Here is a 9,902-nt window from a genome sequence, read left to right as displayed (position 1 = left end):
CTATTTTTAATAACTATAAGAATTTAATCTTCTAGAGCTGCAAATTCTTGATTTTTAATATATAATATTTAATAACTTATTGATTTCATATTTTAATATAATTGCCATCTTTTGTCCTCAACTCTAGAACACTAAGACTGTAAATAAAAAATAATCAAACATTTTTTATTTTTTAAACATCTATAAAACAATATACTCTAAACTTTGGAAAAAATAGAATAGATATTATTATTCATTTTGTGCAATAAAGAAAATGGGGTTTGGGAGAAGTTAATGAATTTGTTCTGCAATATTCATTTACTAATATAAGTGCTAGAGCAGGAACATTAACTCAGCCATCACTCTAATCCCAATATACTTTTCAGTAAACCACCTTAAATCTTAACTTTAAAAAAAAAACAGTAATGGTAATAATAAGCTGATTTGTTACACTTCATTAGAAATTAACTTTCTTAACTCAATGATGATGATAATAATGGTGACAATAATAATTTTTGCTTATTATGTTATTACTATGTTGAAGGCTATATTTATCACTATTTAATGTAATGTTTAAAACGTACCAGGATACAGAGCGTTTGTTATTAACATCGACAAATTTTAATAGATCATAAACAGAAAATTAAGTGAAATGTTATCTTCTATCAAAGGACTTATACACCTTTGTGTTGAGGCCTCTGTTTTATTTAATCTGGGAATAGATCTCATTGCTTCATTGGTGAGGTCAACCTACAGTAATGTTTGTCTTCTAGTCATTCATACCAACCCTTTTAAAGCTATTCGTCAAGGAAATCAATCACTTCAGCAAGCTCACGACTTAAAGTTCAAAAATAAGAGAATACAAGCTTAATGCTTCCTACTTTATAGATTTTATTCAATTCATCCATAAATGCACATATAACAGCAGGAAAATGTGCATTTGCAAGTATATAATTTATTTACTGTGAATAAGACTCCTCTCTGGGTGATATAAAAATGTCTTCTATACTAATTTTCTAGAGACTGCAGGTTCATCAAAGCTCTTTTAACAACTAAACCCAAGCCTCTCCTTATTACTTGACACAACTCAAAAGAAACTCCTCTTCCAATGTTAACCAAAAATAATAATTCACCATTGTAATTGTTCATTTGAAGTTACCATAATTTGTGCAAAGAGAAGTGAAGGCATCATATTTCTGTCTCAGTCTCACACTCTGCTTCAGTTTGTGTTATGACAACTCTAATCTTGGCTTATCTCACTCTTCCAGTGACAAGAATATAAATATCCCAGCAGTCATCATCCAGTTCTCAAATTAGTTTTTCCCTGAATGTGTCCCCTGAATTATATCTTGCTCTATTTGCACTACATACTATGATTTTTCAATAAAGTATGTTTGTCTTCTAATCGATACCGGCTCATATCTTATTCACTCCTACATGTTCAATCAGTTGGCGGACTTTCTTGCCAATAGTATGGGTCTAGTTCAGATCAAAAGTATGTTATTGATTGCTTACAATACTCCAGATGCAGAGGGAAAAAAACATAAGTACATTTTTAAAACTCAGAAAATGCTGTGGCTATTAAAGAAGAAATATTGACACATGTTGATACGTTCTCCACTAAGATTGAGGCATAAGTGAGTAAGCAATAATTCAAAAAAAGAGCCTGTAGGCAAGATTTTCAAGGAGAAGTAAAACCTGAAATTTGTCATGAAAAATAAGTAATAATCATAAAAATGAACAAAAAATATTTGATGGGGTCCTAGAAAGAAGAAATGCATAATGAAAGGCATAGAGGTATAAGATAACATGTTGTATGACAGGATTGGCAAGATTTGTGCTGTGGGAATAGATGAGTGCGAAACAATAGTAAAAGGAGATCTTAAGAAAGATAGTTTAATGGATACCTTGATTGCATATTAAAACTTAGGGTATTATGTAAACAATGGGAAGCCAGTGAATAATCTTTAGCAGAGGACATGTAAAGTTTAAAGTTATTATTTTAAACTTTCTGATTGCTAGTTGAAATGATTTATTCAAGGAAGGAACAACTGAGTGAGGTAAGTCATTGAAAGCTTGGAGGGAGAGTGTGAAATACATTTTTAAAACATTCAAAAGATCTATTTTAAATATAAATCTGTTTGCCTTTGCTTTTATTAAAAAGTGGTATCCTTTTACAGTCTGTAAACAATGGTTTTTAATGCTACATCCCTTCAATATTCTTTACTTCTTTTGTGTCGTCTTGAATTTGACTTTTTATGCCTTAATTTTATCTGCTCTTAGGCCTGTTATCTTTAAAATTTAAGATCTTTTGTTGTTTTTTGAAATCACCTATCTCAAAATGGCTGGGGACTAGATTAGTTGCTTCTCCCCACTTTTGAAATAACCCAAACACTGAGAAATAGAAAAAAAAAAAAAAAAAAGCAAACTACGACTGTGTATAATTAACAGGAAATTGCAATTCTGAAGGACAATCATATGAGGACAGACTTTCTAGTTATATTAGATAAGAAATCCAGGATAGTAACAGTAGAAGACATCTATGATTACTGATCTCACATAAAGCAGGGAGATCAAATTATACAAAATGGTGGTAAATTCTGGAAAGAAACAACAGATAAGCAGACAAAAAAATCTGTCTATCTATCTGCCTACCTATCTAATATATCTATCTAGGAGAGAGAGAGAAAGGAGAGAAAGAAAGAAAAAAAGAGGGAGAGAGAAGAAGAGAGAGTGAGAGAGAGGTTTTTACAGAAATAAAAGATAACTTGAGTGGGGCAGAAAACTTATGAAGTTGAGCATCTTTTTCTGTGCTTAGTTGCAATCCAAGTATCTATTTTGGTGAAGTGTCTGTTAAAATTCTTTTACATGTTTTTCACAGATTTATAGCTAAGCAATTCATTTCATGTTATTTTAAAAATAATTTTAAAAATAACTTATGGTTATTTGCTAGAGTTTGTACATATGTGTCTATATATATATGTGTATATACATATATGCATATATATATATTAGTTACCTGATTCTAATAATCTCTCTAAACTCATTGATTATACATTTAAGCATTTTATGACTTTTTGTTTTACCTAAACAATGGTACTTTGTGCTAGAAAAAAAAAGAGGCTTTTTTTTCTTTTTTAAACTAAATGCATTTAATTCCTGTTTTTACTGGTTGCCTGTAAATCGTAAATTTCTTTTTCTTGCCTTAGCGCACTAACTGCCTGCTAGAACTTCCAGTAAAATGTTGAATAGAGGGGATAAATACAAATATCTTTTGCCTTTTTTCTGATCTTAGAGGGAGATTTTCAGTCTTTCACCATTAAGGATTTCACACTTGTGCACACTTAAAAAGACTATACATTCAGCTCTTGGTAGTGAAGTGTTCTATAAATGTCTTTTAGGTCAAATTGGTTAATAGTGTTCAATTCTTCTATAGACTTGATCATTTCTTGTTTATTTTTTCTGTTAATTTTTAAGAGAAGAAAAATATACAATCTATTGTAGATTAGACTTGTCTGTTTCTCTTGAAAGTCTATTACTTTTGGCCTTGTATTATTTTATATCTCTGCTATTAGATGTCTAAACATTTAGAATTACTATGTACTTTTAATGTTTTAACATTTTATCATTAAGAGATAGCTTTTTTATTCCTCGTAATTTTCATTGTTGTGAAATTTAATCCAATATTTGTGTAATTTGTATTTATTTTGTTTAGTATTAGCAGGGCATACGTATTAATTATTTATTCCTTTACTCTGATTCTATGTGTGTATTTTAATTTCAGGGTTTTTTATACATAGTACATTAAAAGACCTTGCTATTTTTTTTCAATCTGAAAATATTTGCTCTTTAATTGGGGGGTTTAGACCATTTATATTTAATGTGACTATTGACATGGTTATATGTAATACTAACTTTGGGCTATTTATATTTAGTTTGTTCCATCTCTTGTTTTCTTTTCTTTTGCTATATCTTTATTGATTAATTATATCTTATGATTTTTTAACCTTCTTGTGGCATATTTTCTAAAAGTGTATTTCTCTAGAGTTGTGATTGCTTTAGGGGTTATGCTACACTTCTTTAATATATCACCGTCTCTCTTCAAGGAATATTGTGGCATGCCACACTGTGTACAGTATAAATACCTTAGGATAGCATACTTTTATTTCTCTCCATCTACCCTTCCTGCAAATATAAGCTTATATGTAAATTTAAAACCTACTGAATATTATTATTTTTCTCAAATTTTCAAATAAAATAAATAAAAGTTTTTAATGTTTTTTTAAAATAGATTTAAATAGTAAGAAAAAAAGATTACATGTTAATCTCTGTAGTTACCATGTCGAGTACTCTTTATTTCCACCGGTAGCATTTTCTTTCAGCCTGAAAAACTTTAAGGGTCTTTGAAAGGTGGATCTGCTGGTTGTTGGGCTGCCAGGTTGTCAGTGTGATCAGTTAGGACAATGAGACAAACTGAAAGTAACAAGTCTTTATATATTCATTGCAACAGTCTAAATAAGAAGCAAAAGAGAAGAGGGCTGGCTCCCAAGTGTTCCTTTTATCCCTAAGATTGGTACCAGACAAGAATCCTATGCATGCAACCCAAGTGAAAGGAATTATTTTGTTATTGGAGAGCCCCAAACAAAAGGTTCCCAGCTCTACTTGGACCTGTCGGTCCAGAAGGAGTCAGGGGAAGGGAGAAGTGCTTGGAGTGGAAAAGTACTGAATCAAGGTAGTGAAAAATTCATTATCCAAGGCTCTTCCCATAAGGCGGTCTTGGCAGAGCTGCCTAAAAAGTACCTCAGCAGAGGTCGCCGATAAGGAATCTTTTGAGTGGAGATGTGCTATGTGTGCGTGGCTGCCTCAGGTGACCTGAGTACATAACTGCAACTTCCTTTAGAAACGGTGATGCATTCACTATACACCATGTCTTGTGAGTAAAGGAGCTTTCTCACAATTAGCCTACCAGATAAAACCTTATAATTGCCTATAGCGAACTGGAAAGATCACACAGAGGATTTTGTTGTGAAGCCATATTCTTTACCTGAGATAAAATCAGCCTTCACATGTTTGAAGAATTCTTGATTTCATCTTCTTTTTTAAAGATATTTCATTAGATATAGAATTTTAGGTTTACTATTTTCTCAGTACTGTTAAGTGTTTCACTTACTTTTTACTTTTCTCACTTGCATATTTTTCCATGAGAAAAATGCTGTTATCTTTATGTTTGTTTCTCTGTATGTTAATATATACATGCTCTCCAGCTGCTTTTAAAACTTTATCTTCATCAATGATTTTAAAATATTTGATTATGAATTACTTTGGTGTATTTTTATTCATATTTTTTGTGCTTGAGTTTCACTGACTTCCTTAGTTCTTAGGGTTTAAGATTTTTTATGAATTTGGAAAAAGTTCAGAATTATTTCTTTAATATTTTTGTTTTTACTTCTCTCTTCTTTCATTTGGGGATACAAATAAATGTATATCAGATCACCTGAAGATGCACCACAGGTTATTAAGAATCTGTTCTTCTTCTTTGTTTTAATTTGCATACTTCCTATTATAGTGTCTTTTCATTAACCTTTTCTTCTACAGTGCCTAATCAATTGTTAATATTCCATATAGGTTTTTATCTTACATATAGTTTTAATTTCTAGAATACAATATGGTTATTTTTATAGCTTCCAGGTCATTACTTAATTTTTATAATATGGAATACGGTTATAATAATTGCAACCCAGTTCTGGTTATTTTTCTCCTTAATTATGGTTTATATTTTTCTACTTCTTTATATACTAACAATTTTTTATTAAATGAAAGATATTATGGATTTTACCTTATTGGATATTGACGGGTGACCCCATTCCCCCCAACTCCCGCTGCATACATAATGAAGAACTGATGCCTCAAATTGTCAGTAGTGTTGAGGTTTAGCAACCCTGTCTCAGGCTAAACACTTTTTAGGTACTGCCATCCAAATCATAAAAGGGACCTGAAGAAATGACACTGCTTCCAAGGAAATTAACTATGTCCCAGAACAGAGTATAGGGATTGCCATATTTCTCTTTTTTCATTAAAGTAATATAGCAAAATCTTCAACAAGGAAAAAAGTTGACTTTATTCTTTTACTTTTGTTTTTTAGCAAATTATGACAACTTAAAGCATGTTTTAAAATATAATCTATGTAATTTATATGATTACTTCTATAAAAATAAGAAATCAAAATAAATTACTTATTTTATTGGTAATATATTAGGTAGTGTCTCTGAAAAGCTTTTCTGTTACTGAGAAGTTCAGTGAATATCTCATATTGAACTTAAACCTGAGTTATTTTTCTTTACAGAAAGACATTTCCAAATTTGCTGACATCTTTAGTGGTAATAACTCACTGTCAGTAGATGCTGTCTAGCAGATTTCTTTTTAAATAACAAACAATTTGTACTTTTAAGCTAACTGAGACAGTAAAAAGAGTTGAGCTGCTTTTAAAAGATAAACATTGTTGTAGGGATAGAACATTTTGAAATTATTGTTTTTCAAAACTTCTTATTTTCAGAATTAAACTTTTTTTTATATTGCATCAATGTGTCTGTGTGATTATCTTCTCTAGTTCTGATCACAATTAAAACCAACTATCGAAATAAATTTAACTTAAAATTAGATTTTTATTTACTGTGTAACAAGGAGTTAAATTCCAATTTTTAGATATAATAATACATCACATTATGTTACCATAATAAAAATGTAATAATTTTTACAGTAAATAAATATAAAATAATGATTTTATAATACTGTCTTCATGTTTTTCTTTAAGTACCACTTTATGAGTGCATTTTATTTTATTTTATTTTATTTTATTTTTTGAGACAGAGTCTCACTCTGTTGCCCAGACTGGAGTTCAGTGGTGCAATCTTGGTTCACTGAAACCTCCACCTCCCAGGTTCAATCAATTCTCCTGCTTCAGCCTTCCAAGTAGCTGAGATTACAGGAGTGTATCACCATGCCCAGCTAATTTTTGTATTTTCAGTAGAGATGGGGTTTCGCCATGTTGGCCAGGCTGGTCTCAAACTCCTGACCTCAGATGATCCTCCTGCCTTGGCCTCCAAAAGTTCTGGAATTACAGATGTGAGCCGCCGTGCCTGGCCTTATGAGTGCATTTTAGAATGCACGTGCATTATTACTACAGATGTACATGTGAGTTTTATATATATATATATATAGCATATATATATATATATTCATGCATAAAGTTATATGAATGGCAACTCACTCATGTCTCTACCCATAAGGATGTGAGAAAAAATAATGTAGATACTGCTTTATGAAAGCTATCTCTGTTGGTTTCCTAAAAGAGGTAGAATTTCTCCTTTGAGAACTACCAGTTTCTGGTTCTCACAGTTATCATAAATACAATAGGCTTTTTTTAGTTGCCTACAATTTTCAGAAGTACTATTTCATTTTTATAAAATTTATAAAAGATTTCCATTTAAAAATAATTAAGTCATATTTGTTTTATACTTCTAGTCTTTCTCTATAACTCTTTTGGTATTCATGTAAGTTTATGTAGTTTTGATAGAAATATTTAATTTGGAGAGGGCTATGTCTAGTAATAAGCCTGTAAAACACTCAATAACTGTATTACCTGAAAAACAAGCTTATTAATTTTTAAAATTATTAACATCAATTATTATCATTACAAAATTATACAGTTAGGTATTACTAAATAGTGTTGATTTTCAATATACCCATTCATATCCACTATTTTATTTTTCTGTATAAAGCAACTGACACACATTTTGAAGAGTTTTTTTCTAATATGTATTAGGAAATAAAGCCAAAACAGCAGATTTTAAACTTTTCTAATATTTCAAGAGAATATGAGTATATACTTGAATCATTTTAATGTTTGCAGTTTTACTGTTTCTTTAATTTTGCTTTATGGATTATTTCTATTACCATAAAGTTAGCACAGTTCTGTAATGGCATTATCAGAGCCCTCATATGTGGAAGAGAAGCCTATTATGTTTTCAGTAACAAAATGTATTAGAATGAACTCACCTGCTCTTTATGAACTTTATAAATTAGAAACATAAAAACAAAAGCAACTGTTTCCAGAAAGATTCTAAGACATATATCAATATGGGACCTGCTAATTCTACTGTAAGCAATGACCTACTACCAAGAAATTCACACCTTACTAGAAACAAGGCATGCTTTCTCCAATCAAAGTTAAACAAAACTTAGCTTATTATTTATATAAAATCAAACATGCATGGATCAAAACATGTGCCTGAAATATAAACACATTACAAAAAATGTTATAAAAACAATGTTCCCTCTATTTTACTGTCTATTGACCATTTTTAGATATCCTTGCATAAAATGTTAATGGCAGACAAAATTTTAATCTTATCTTTTTAAATTTAATTGTTTAATTTTATCTGTTTAATATTTCTCTCTTTCATAGCTAAAAAACTCTCTTAAAGAGATTAAGCCATTCCTTAGGGAAATAATACCACACAATTAGGTGGGGGGAAAAAACCCTCTTACTCAATTGTCATGTCTTAATTAATCTGTCTTTTAACCACTTCATCATACACTTTCACAAACAAAACAATATATTGCAAATCTAAGACATCGTTGGAATCACACAAATCACATCAAAGTGTTGGTCATCCAAACCAAATCATTGGAAATAATTTCTCAGGATTTCCCTTAATTCTCTCTTGTTTTAACTTTAATATTGTGATGCTAGCCATGAAATAATTTAATTTGCTATCTTATTTTATTAATATTAAGTCATATAGGGCTAAATAAATTACAGATTGACACTGGATTGTAGGGAAAAGGACAGTTTCAACTAACCTACCTTGGAGCGTATTTGGTAACAGATGAGGACTTGGAGATAAGCACAATCAAACAAAGAAAAGAAAAAGTTTGAAACCTGAAAAAAGAGAATGTGGGAGGAAGTCCAAATTAACATAATTTCTTCCACCAGATATCATGATTGAGACTAAGAATGAATATGAGGACAAACCATGTGGACGAAGGAACCTAGTTAGTAGATTTACTCAAAATGTAGTAATTGTTCCTAACCTCCACGGTTACACTAGTATCGTCTTTCTTTATGTGTCTCTAAGTATACATTGCATATGTGTACCTATGGTATAACTTCTCTGCATTGGGTTGCATTTAAATAAAAGCATAAGTGCATAATTTACATAACTGCTTTCTCAAATTTAAGATTTTTTTTAAGTGGCAAGGAAAATCTTTAAATACATTGATGCATATGATTATCTAATGTTAATCAGGAGAACAGAGAAAAATGTGAAATGGTAACATATGTTTATTCTTCAGCCAATAGGTTATCTTTGTTTTCTTCCTGTCTCCGTGGCTTCTCCTGAAGCAGTTTTTACTCAATAATCCTGTGTGTCAGCATATAGTTGGAAAATCTGTCAGTTAATATTAAGACTGTGATGATATGATATTTTAATGTGCTTTTGTATTATTAATCTCTCTTTTCTAAAATTTTGAATCCTTTTTGTATCTTTATGTTGTGATGCCATAAGACCCAGTCATCTTCTCTCTGAAGACTCACTTCCCAGGTCTATTGACTCAATGCAATAACTTTAAATCCTATATAGACAAAGATGAGTCTTCTCATACTTACATCTGTTGAGCAAGTGACATTTATTATCTTTCACCAGGCATAGAAACCCCAATCCTTTTTCCACTGAATCTTGGTATTGGAGTTGCCAAGAAAAACACTGTGCAGTCAAGCACTGGATGGAGCATCATTCTACCCACAAAGAGAAGACACTGGGCAAAATCATCTCCAAATGTGGGCAAAAATCTATCGCCAGCAAGTCCCTCATGGCAACCATTTTAGGCCAATTGGCCTGCAGGCCCTCTTCTTGTGTTGCAGT

This window comes from Macaca nemestrina, chromosome 16, assembly GCF_043159975.1.
Source record: "Macaca nemestrina isolate mMacNem1 chromosome 16, mMacNem.hap1, whole genome shotgun sequence".
NCBI lineage: Eukaryota > Metazoa > Chordata > Mammalia > Primates > Cercopithecidae > Macaca > Macaca nemestrina.
This window is presented reverse-complemented; position numbering follows the sequence as displayed.